Here is a 12,414-nt window from a genome sequence, read left to right as displayed (position 1 = left end):
ACATCAATTTTCGGGTCAGATAGCCTTTTCTCCCTGTTTTTCCCGTGTCGGTAAAAGGAGAAAAGACTACTATCTCAGTTTTCGTAGCAGAGAACTTGATACCAAGGTTTTCAGACCACTCGGCAAGATTGTCCAATGATATGACACCGTCATCTGAGAATTGCCAAAGACTGCAGTTTGGCGCTTGAGATAGACTCTTCTCTTCTTACTAATATAAAAACTATACAACAGGGGACTCAGGCCGGACAGTTAGAACACAACGCTATCCAGACAAAGAACGCAAAACCATTTAGACGACATTAACAACTTGCAAATGCGCATTGACCAAGGGTAGACGAAAGACGGCACCGACCACGTACAGACATACCAGAACCTGCAGCACCGTGAGAACTGCATCGCGCACCGGACTGTGGCATATCTTCTAAACATCCCACTAGCGTATACATTATCTCGCATACATCAAGCGTTACAAAGCATTATACGTTGAGCAGAAATTCACCAATTTAACAAATAACCTACATTAGCTAATGTAGGAATGTAGCATGTAATGGAGCAGATGAGAGACAGATGAGAGGGAGTTGCGATCGAACCTCCGAACGAGATGGTTTACTAAAAACGGTGAACATTTTGTAAGAACTCTACAATTTGGCGCAGTCGGTAGGATCAATTATTTTAGTGCAGAAAGGTTTCGATTGGTGAATCTTAATTGGGATGCGGTTGGGGTTGATAATATACGAGTGATTCTTAAAAGGAGGAAATGAATCACCCCGTGTCTTGAGTTGTGTTCTTGTAGATGGCAGATGGTGTGTGGAGGAAAAGTGTATTGGTAATGAGAGAGCATGCGGGTCCGGTTCATAGGCGAAGCACACACTCATACAACGTTACAAGAGTGAGAGTTGTGTGGGTTTGACCAGAAGGACAAACTTTAATACTAAAAGAGGCGGCGACCGGTAAAATTTCGAAGCGCACAGTAAAACACTACCATAATGGTAAGTGTGTTTGTTGGTAATACTGATACAAAATGCGGGTCCGGTTTCATGCGGAAGCTCACTGCCATATACCATTATTATAACAAAGGTGTGTTAGTTCTAATAATTGTTTGTTGTTTTTGTTTCTGATCATTACGATCATAAAAGGCGCGAAGCCTAAGCGACCACTACTATGGCGATGAGACAGTCGATTGTTCCATATAAGCATATTTAAGAGATTGATCTTTAGAAGCATTTGTCCAGTCGTATTGGAAGGTCGAAAAGTGCCATACATAATCAAAAAATCAATTAACGCGTGTTTGGGATACGTTATAATGTCTCAAGAAAGTAAATATCATTTAGAGCCATTCAATGATGCGGTGAATAGCTCTGGATTACGCCGGGAGTGGGAGGAATGGTTTCGGGCATGCGAAATCATACTCGAGCTGCAACAATTTCCGACGCAGCATGAAAAGCTATTATACATGCTAGCTCGAGGTGGTAGAAGACTGCAGAGAATTTATCATCATTTGGCATCAGTAGAAGGCGAAATTCATCCAGGACCTACCAAAATTCCGTTTGCTCCGGTAGAAGAACCCGAGTTTGATAACGCTGTCAAGCGACTCAACGCGTTTTTTGTGGGAAAACGAAATGAACGAATTGAGCTTGAATTATTTCGTTCAATTCGACAGAAGCCCGAGGAGCCGTTCAATTGTTACGTGTTACGATTACGAACTCAGGCAGCATGTTGTGAATTCAAAGACCGCGAACCAAAGGAAATACTGCAACAAATTACCGTTGGTGCACGAGATGAAAGAGTGCGGGATAAAGGCTTAGAAGGCACTATGGAGTTAGATTCTCTTATCAACTACGCAATAAACCGCGAAGTGCTTCAAAAACAAAAAGAAAAGACACAACGATTCGGAGCTGAACCAGGAGAAGTGTTGCTCGTGAAGCAAATGGCAGTGCGAATTGAAAGGCGTTTTGTACAACTAGACCAACATTTCCGTGGTGAGGAGCGGAACACTTATTCTAAGTGTAATCGTTGTGGATCATGGAGGCATCAACGGGAATCGAAAGAGTGTGCAGCAAGAGGTGCAACGTGCCACAATTGTGGAAAGGTTGAACATTTCTCGAGAAACTGCACAGCCGTCCGTGACTCTACTGGGGAGAAACGATTTTCTTGGAAGAGAAAGGAAGCTACCAACGCTGTTCATGTTGGGAAATGGAATTGGGAAGATGAAGTCGAGCAAAACCGTGATTTTATGCCGAGAAACGATGATGCTGACAATGGATCAAACATTGGATTTGTTGACCAACTTCTGGTGGAGTTTCTTATTGATTCCGGGGCCATGACAAACACGGTTACGGAAGGAGTTTGGGGACAGTTAATAAGAACTAACGCAGAACTGTTCAAGAAGAAATTTAAATGTGATCGACAGTTTACAGCGTATGCGTCTCAAAAACTATTAAACGTTTTGGCCATATTTGAATCTTGGATTACAATCAGTGAAACTAAGCCCAAAACATATGCGGAATTCTTCGTAAACGAACTGCTGAGGAACTTAAAGTTTTAAAAGTGGGGCTAATTGTTAACCGGATAGCAACAAAAACCGGGAGTTTCCCTAAGTTTCCAAATGTTCTGTTAAAACTTTCAATCGACTACACAGTTCCTCCCAGGAAATTGGCATATCTAAGAATCCCAATGGCAATGGAAAACAAAGTCAACAAGAAGTTACAAGAAATGCTAGATGCGGACATCATTGAGCCAGTAGCTGGTCCTACTGAGTGGATATCGCCAATGGTGGTGGTCCCAAAAGGAACCGACAATATTCGCCTTTGCATAAATATGCGGTACCCTAATAAGGCGATACAACGAGAACACTACCCACTTCCTCTCATTGATACCCTTCTCAACAAGATGAAAGGAGCAAAGACATTTTCTAAGTTAGACGTCACATCGGCATACTATCACGTAGAGCTTCACCCGGATTCGAGAGAAATAACAACTTTCATGACGGGAAAGGGATTAATGCGATTCAAGCGCCTAATGTTTGGCATTAACTGCTCGCCAGAAATTTTCCAGCGGATCATGTACGAAATGCTAAGTGGGATTGAAGGTATCATTATATATACAGACGACATAGTTGTATGGGGAACAAATCCGATAGAACACAACGAACGGCTTACAAAAGTTTTGTCCATCTTGAAGGAAAACAATGCGTCGCACAACAAAGCAAAATGTCTCTTTGAGGTAAAGGAGCTAGAAATCTTAGGATTCAAAGTAAGCGGAGATGGAATATGTCCAACAGAGGAGAAAATTGTGGCTATCAATACCTTTAGAATGCCGGAAACCAAAGAAGAAGTCAGAAGCTTCTTAGGACTGGTTAATTTTGTGGGACAATTTATTCCACACTTATCTTCGCGAACGGAATCGTTACTATGTTTTCTTAGAGGAGAAGTAGATTCTTTTGGGTGTGTGCAGAAGAGCGTTTTCAAGGACCTGCAGAAAGAACTTGCAAGCGCTGTTCATCGTCTAGGATTCTTTGACCCAAAGGATAGAACTGAACTATACGTCGACGCATCGCCTGTAGGTCTTGGGGCTGTTCTAACACAACGTGACAATAGCGACAAAGCAAGAATAATAAGCTTCGCATCAAAGGCACTCACAAAAACGAAGAAAGTTTACCCTCAAACCCATCGTTAAAAGCGTTAGCCATCGTCTGGGTGGTGGAAAAATTTTATCCATACCTCTTTGGTAAACATTTTACGGTTCTCACGGATCATAAAACACTCGAATACATTTTCAACGGGAAATATCAAGAAGGACGACGTGCATGTTCGCGCGCAGAAGCATAGGCACTCCGACTTCAACCCTACGATTTCTGAGTAGTACACATTCCGGGTACGAGCAATATTTCTGATATTTTATCAAGACTATGCCCTCAATCGGACAAACCGTTTGATGAAACGACAGATCACTATATTTGTGAAATCGGAGAAGGAAATATGGCCATAACGCTAGAAGAAATTAGACAGGAAACCAGACTAGACGAGACGTTGAAACAAGTTTGTCAAGCAATTGAAAGTCAACAGTGGCCGCCAGAATTATACGCCTATCAGGCTTTCTCAAAAGAATTAGGAGCATCCAATAATGTCGTAGTTGGAGAAGACAGAATCATATTGCCCTCAAAGCTGAGACAACGAGCTCTGGATATAGCCCATCGTGGTCACCCAGGAATTGTAGCGATGAAACGGAATCTTCGAGAAAAAGTTTGATGGCCACACATGGACCGAGATATTGAAAATCGCGTTCAAGAGTGTGCCTGATGTGCCCTAGTAAGCCGACAAGGACCACCAGAACCTATGCAACGGAAAGAAATGCCAGCTCGACCGTGGCAGGAGTTGGCTATGGATTTCTTTACAGCCAAGAAATGCACCACATTTCTGGTGATAGTCGATTCCTTACAGTAACGGAAATTAATTCTACTAGTGCAGCAAAAATTATTAATTGTCTTGAGATTATTTTTAGACATCACACGTACCCGGAGACAATTCGATCGGACAATGGACCACCTTTTGCGAGCGAAGAGTTTTCGGATTATTGCCGCAGTTGGAACATACGTCTTGTTCGGACCATTCAGTACTGGCCCCAAATGAATGGACTCGTGGAACGACAGAACCAAGGGATACTACGGACTCTGCGGATTGCCAAGGCGCTAAAACAAGATTGGAGAAAAGCAATAGAAGAGTATGTGTACGCATACAATACAGCACCGCATTCCGTGACTAAAAAATCGCCAATGGAGCTTTTAACGGGAAGGCCGGTAAAAGATCTTTTACCGTCTTTAAGAACAAATCGGTTTTGGAATCGGGATGAGGGAGTAAGCGATAGGGATAGGATAAAGAAAATGCATGGAAAGCTGTACGCGGATAAAAGAAGACATGCAAAGCATTCAGAGTTAGCCGTCGGTGATGATGTAATGATTAGGAACTACGAAGCGGGGAAAATTCAACCCAAATTTTGCTCAGAGAAATTTAAAGTTGTTAAACTAAACGGAAGCGACGTAATTGTACAAAGCAGAGATGGAGTTGAATATCGGCGTTCGGTAGCACATTTGAAGAAATGGCCTACAGCAGACGATAAAAACTATACGAGACACCGAACGAGACGGTTTAATAAAAACGGTGAACATTTTGTAAGAACTCTACAGCTAAGATCGCAAGAAATGTACATTCAGCTATTCTAACCAAGTGAACGCATCAACATTCTAACCAAGTGAACGCCTTAACATCAACATTCAAACACTGACCAGCGCACTCGGCTAACGAGTGACTTAATGGAATATGATATCAGTTCGAAACAACAAGCGAGTCTAGACAGTGGTCAGCAACACAAAACAAGTAACTTCATGCATGCATAGTCCATAGCAAGCAGATAGATCAAACGACAAATGATATCCGGCATAGCATCCGGCAGACTCAGCAATCAATCGCACTGCTCCGATCGATCAGTTCAATAATAGCGACACATTTCTTGCAAGTGCAGCAATCGAGCGCACCGCGACACATTTTGTGCGTACGTAAATATTTTTGTACAAAATACAATAACAATAATAAAAACCACTAAAAAACAATTTTTGGTTACAAAAAACGAGCAAAAGCTATTGTAAGAATTGGTTATAAATAAAGCGGTCTAGGAAACCTTCGACAGAGAGAGAGAGCAGCCTAGAGAGAATGTGCAACAAGCTAAACCTTGTGTTCAATTCTTTCTAGAGGTTTGAGTGTCCTCCTACCCAAGGTAAGTGCTCAAACCTCCAACATGCCTGTAAGGGATATTCCTTGTGAATATCCAACGTTCTCATCTAGAATCTTCAGAATGCCTGGACAGTCAGATAAAAGAAAGACATTGCTCTGCACAGCTAGTAATCACGTTGTTCCGTTCTCGTCGCGATTATAAGTCCGAAATTCTTCTTCCCCATTAAATGGTGACAGTGAATGCCATTCTTCTTCTCCACCATAGGACGATGCAGCAAGCAGACACCAACGCGCGTGGCACTCCAACGTGACGTTCCCAAAACAGTCCAAACACATAAATAGGGACCGATCAGGGAAGAAAGCAGAGACAGTTTCTGTTTAGACATCTAGTGAATACGTTCAGTGAATAGTAGAGGCTAAGAGTTAAGCGTACTGGACTTAGTTCCAGTTTAAGTTTAAATAAAGATATGTTGTTATGCCCTAAGGGTATTGAAAAATATGAACTGGCGCCTGAATAGGGACCTCAAAGTGCGCGTAGTGATCATGTTATAATGAAAACACACCGTGTCGCAAGTGCCGTATAGTGATCACGTTAGAGTGTTTATCACACCGTGTCGCGAGAATATTCTTCCCGATCGCAAATCACAGCCGTGTTGATCGGTACCCAAGTAGCCGGTAGCAGCCGATAACTCGTTGCCGTAGGAAACGGACAACTCCAACACACTGAGAAGGAAGGAAGTCACTAAAAATTACTGGAGTCCCGTGCACCAAAATCAGCCCCGTAAGAGGAGAGCGAAGAAAATCAAAATAGTGCTGAAGCGAAACAAACAGACGAGTATATAGATCCGCCACTCTTTTTTGTTGGGCAAGACGGCAGAGCAAAATCCGGAATCTTTCGAAAAGATTCTAGGTGTAGTAATAGATCTTCCCGTTTTTTGTGGAGATCTAACAGTTGGATCAGTAACGTAGATGGAATGATTAGGCTATACCAGACCTCACCCATCGACAATGAGGAAAATCAGAAAAAATTTCACATAAAATGCAATTTGCGAGAAGGAAAATTCGAGAAGAAACTAACGATGCGTTAGTTGCATCGAATGTGAGCATTAACTGGTATATGATATGACGAACGCTTATCACATAGTATGGTGAAAAATCTGAATCTGAAAAGAAATCTGGAGACACTCGATTTCCCATAAATGAGTGCCTACCAACAGGGTCGATCATTAGAAACATACTACGATGAGGTGAACAGACTACTTTCACTTATAGAAAATCAGATAAAAACCGATGAAAGATTCTCACATCCAGAAACTTCTAGAGCTCTTGAAGAGACTAACAACAAGAAAGTAATAGATGCTTTCATAAGATGTTTAGATGGAGACGTATATAGGTTCATAAGAAATTACGAATTTATATCATTGGCAGTAGCGTAAGCTATTGTATATCTTTCCAAAACGTCGAATGTAGAAAAATGTTAACAAGACCACGTGTTAACATACCACCTGCAGCCCCCAGAAATCTTATCCCGCTGCCACCACCATTACTAAAAAGAGAACTATCAGAATCATATGAATCAACCGAGACCACCGCAACCACAACCATACAGGAATTTTAATATAGTTCGACCAGTGAATCACCAACAACGACCTAATCAATTCCATAATAAGAATATGCACTCCCACACTTTCCCACAATATAACGCTTTCCCACGCTAACTACCACCAGAACCAATGGAGGCTGACCGAGCCATAAGATCAAGACAAGTGAATTATGGAAACAGGCCGAGTTTTTCAGGAAACAATAGACCCCCGAAAATACCAAGAGTTAATAAAATACAAACACACGACAGCCCTATATCCACGAAGAATCAAGATCATTAGATACCTACTTCCACAAAGTAGAAAGACAAACCGATGGTAATTTTAATGCCAAAGAAAAAGCAGACCAGCGTCTCGTTTTTAGACCAACGTCTAAGTTACCATATTTCATAAATTATGGTATCAGAGAACAACCGATAAAAATTTTGGTTGACACTAGGTCGAATAAGATGTTATTCATACAAAATACAAATTTATTCATACATACAAAAATTTCACAAAAATATTTTTTATTTATAAAGGACAGCCTTTGCTTACAATAACTTAAAAATAAGATACTCCTTTCATCTTTGCTGGGAGACATTTCCTTCTCCGAGCCGTGAAAGGGCACCATATCCCGGATGTGCTCGGTTGTTCCGTTGCGTATATTCCGTCATCCAAATCCAACGTCGTGTTCATAGCGAGGGTCTTATCGTGTGAGGGCACATTATTCCGGGTGTGTGTGGGCGTTTCCATGCTCGTATTCCTGATGGTAGCGGGGTTCTTGATCGTTTTCCAACAAAAATATTTTTTATTCATACATACAAAAATTCCGCAGAATGTCGAAAACCCATTCTACATACACTTCATAGGAGGAGATGTTAAAATAGAGAAATACTCCCAAGCACGATTATTCAAACCATACTCCGACGTCATGCACATTTTTTTTCATCTCGAATGTTTAAAAACATTTGATGCTATCATAGGATATGACTCGCTGAGATATATAAAAGCAGTAGTAGACCCAGTCCAACAAATACTAGTTATAGATGAAACACACAAAATTCCTTTATTGGAATATCGATTGCAAGAAGTAAATAACTTCAACAATCTGCGACGAACATCTAAAAGAAGAAGAGAGGCGAAAGCTAAATGAAGTTTTAGCTCAATTCTAAGATTTTTTTCAACCACCCGATAAAAAAAAACTACACTATACCTCACAAGTAACGGCTACAATCAGAACAAAAGATGACACACCAGTTTACAGTAAAACTTAACCTTACCCCCAAGCATTAAAAGGAGAAGTTAACAAACAAATTTCAAAACTTCTCAGTAATGGAATTATCAGACCGTCAAAATGTCCATATAACGCCCAAGTATGTATTGTTCATAAAAAAATGGATGCAATCAACGAGAAAAAACACATATTAGTCGTAGACTAGCGAAAGCTGAATTCAAAAACAATCAGTGATTGATATATTCCAGACCCTTCAACAATTCTAGCAAACCTTGGTTCAAACAAATTTTGGCTAAAGAGTAGTGTAGGCCCTGAGCTTTTCTTGCATGCAAATCGAAAGCTCCATAGCCAAATGTACGGTTTCTCTGTCGGCCATATTGATCATTGGGATTTGTGTAATGCGCATTGCATAGCTATCGGCGCATAAGTCTAGCGTTTAAAACGCTTACATATTTTAGCGTTCTTATCGGCAGTGGGCATTCGTATTATTTTTTCCGGGTTCAACTGCAAAAATAAAATTAAGTTACAGCCCTAATGTGAGGCATTTGTTTGTCTTACAGTGGGATTTAAAATGTTGAAATGGCCAGAGAAATAGAAATAAATGGTAAAACTGTAAAAATAATATTGCGTGAAGTTTACATAAATAATGAATTTTACTCCGCCACTAAATGGAAATACGATTAGGATAGAGCAAACAGGGCAATGTATAACCAGCTAATAATAATGAACTCCCTCACTTGGCACAGTGATGAATGATAATATTAATTGTGTGAATACGAACACTAGATCATACAAATAAACAGTTGTAGACCGAACTGCGCACAAAGCATTTGTTTTCCTTCGTCTATTCTGTGAATTATTTTCCAGCGACACTTTCAAAGTGATTTATCTCACAATTAGTTAATTTATTATAAATTAGCTGCTTTGTAGGAAGATTATTCCTCAGTGCTTAAGAGCATTTGTTTTTGCCATTGAATCTGTAGAGTGAAATATTGTTGTTTCTTTGTCTTAAAACCAAATCCCTAAATTGAACTGTAAAGTAACTATGGTAATTGAACTGTAAGTATCTATGATTTAGAGGATTAAAAAGAGTTGAATAAAAAGATTTTATTCAACTCGAAACAAAGCACAAAACGAGATTCACAATTCTTCGCTAGTTACTTTACCTACTTATAATCACTGCGAACACCATCCCCGTCTTTGAAAATCATGTCTGTTCGATTCAAAGCTACCGGTAAATCAGTGAACGAAATCCGTGCTGAGGGTGACAATCATAGAGCGACACACTCATTTTGTTTATGCGGTTCAGTATAATTTGACTTTAACTAGTCAATTGGTTCGGTTACAGGGGTACGCAACATAACTCCGGCTTCAAAACAAAACTCCAGGATATATGTTAATACCGGAGTGTACGCTTTTGGGGGTGCATAAAAACATATTCAATTTTGACCGGCTAATAATTTAAGGTTATTGGCAATAAGCCGACAAAATAAAATGATAAAAATATAAATAACTTATCACTGTTGATTAGTGAAGCTCTTCGTTTACATAATCGTGAATTTCAGCCGGAACCAATCGGTCGTAATCCACCACTGACCGTAGTTTGTCCGCGTCACCGAAGATCAGCAAACAGTGAGCATGGGAAATGCAACGTTTTTGATACTCAATTACATGAATGTGTGCGATCTGAAACCCAAGCACTCCCGCCAAAAAGTCCTCCAGGGTTGCCTCAAGTTTCAATCGAAAAACACGTAAAATTGAGATCTGGTCGATTAGATGCTCACTGCCGTGGTAAGCTTCCAATCGACTTGATCACTTATGGCCACTTTGGTTTGCACGTTACTGTAATGCAGAGATCAGGCTGCTGCTGGTCGGCTGGCCCGGCAAAGTCCGTAGTACCATCGTCGCCTGGAACTAATATCATCCGTGCGCGTTCACGGCGCGATGCCTTTAAGATGCCGTACATACGTCCATCCTACTTCTGCGTATGGATGCAATAGAGTATATCGGAGTGCATCGTAAAACTGATGCTACTCGTCATCACAGCTGAGAATTCTGGTGCTACGGTTCTGCACAACTGCCTTGACAAATACAGGGTGTGCGGGCTAAATTTGACACCTGGCCTTTGGGTTCATATCTAAGGGTTGAGTCGACGTATCGAAATGATTGATATGTCATTCGATTGCTAAAAGTTGTGCGAACAAGTGTAAAAAATGTCTAGCTCCGTAAATATGTGGAACCCGTCCGAATTGTACAAGCGCGTAACGTGTGTTATGATGGTTCGTGCCGGCCATACGAATGCCGAAATTCGGAAGGCGGCGATGTGTTCGCTGAACACCGTAAAAACAATACGCGTACAGGAGTGGAGTGTGGTGAAGACGTGGATAGTGTTATTGTTCGCAAACAGCATAGCAGGCGGTCGGATTGTGTGCGGACCGACGCGTTTCTGACCGGATTGCAGCAGCGGGCGACGGCCGATCCCGGCGTCGGCATCCGGGCCCTGGCGCGAGACGTTGGCGTGGCCCCGAGCACCGTCAAGGTGGCGTTAAATGAGGACCTGCGGTACGCGTCGTACAAGCGACGTAGGGGATAGCTCATAACAGCAAAAACGCGCGAAAAGCGGCTTGCCAACGTTAAGCGCTTGCTGAGCTGGCTGAAGCACCCGACGCAGCCAGGCACGTTGTGGTTCTTCTCTGACGAGAAGAACTTTTGTCAAGACCAGAAGCACAACGTGCAGAACAACCGCTGGCTCGCTTACTGTGCTGCTGATGTGCCCCGTGTGCCGCAGACGAAGTTTCCTCAGACGGTGATGGTGTTCGGGTGCGCCTCGTCGGAGGGAGACGTGATGCCGCCTCACATCTTTCCCCAGGGCCTGCGGCTGAATGGAGACGGGTACATTGACCTGCTGGCCACCGTGGTGAAGCCGTGGATTGAGACGGTGGCCAATGGGCGGCCGTACGTTTGGCAGCAGGATTCTGCACCATGCCATACGGCCGTAAAAACACGCCAATGGCTCACTGCCAATTTCGACCGATACACCAGCACCGACGTTTGGCCACCCAGCTCCCCTGACCTTAATCCTATGGATTATTTTGTGTGGGGCACAGTTGAGCGGGACACCAACAGGGCGTCCTGCAATACCAAAGCGGAGCTGGTGGCCAGAATAAAGGCCGTGTTTGCGGCCATCCCCAGAGACATGGTTGTCCGGGCTTGCGCGAGGTTCCGGAAGCGGGTGTAGGCGGCCATCGACGCGAAAGGGGGAGGGGGGGGGGGTACTTCGAATAAAAAATGCGGCAAAAATGGTAAGCTAAACTATGCAGAAATTTTTTTTTAATATTTAACATAAATTTGATAAAAATTCCTTTCCTATTCCCTCAGAAACTGTCAAAATTATCTCGAACACCCTGTATATCATCGACTTCATCGTCAGTTGAACAATTATAGCGACGGATATCGAGTCCCTGCAATCGTGCGTAGCTGCGTAACTGCAGGTTCGCGTGGGGTGTCATACGTTCGTACTCATGCTGGATTATGGCAGCCAGCGAAATGCGTGCGTCGAACATGCTTTGGATGGTAGCCACAATCGCACGATCCAGGTTGCTGCTAGCCGCCAACCACGCGTCGAACATTTCGATTCGTCGAAATTATGCGTCTCCGATTGTAGTGGAATTACATATGACTGCGCATGCAAAGCAAGATGAACAAGCGCTCCAATCCGATGACACACGACGGTTTGGATACGGTATATGTAGTCTTGATGTACACGGTCATCCGGTCGCACTGATGCTCTCATCGATGTAAATTGTAAAATTGAATTGAAAGATTTGTAATATTGATGTGTGATTTCGGAGAAACATAGTAGATATCAAAA

The sequence above is a fragment of the Anopheles maculipalpis genome, chromosome X (genome assembly GCF_943734695.1).
Source record: "Anopheles maculipalpis chromosome X, idAnoMacuDA_375_x, whole genome shotgun sequence".
NCBI classification, from domain to species: domain Eukaryota; kingdom Metazoa; phylum Arthropoda; class Insecta; order Diptera; family Culicidae; genus Anopheles; species Anopheles maculipalpis.
This window is presented reverse-complemented; position numbering follows the sequence as displayed.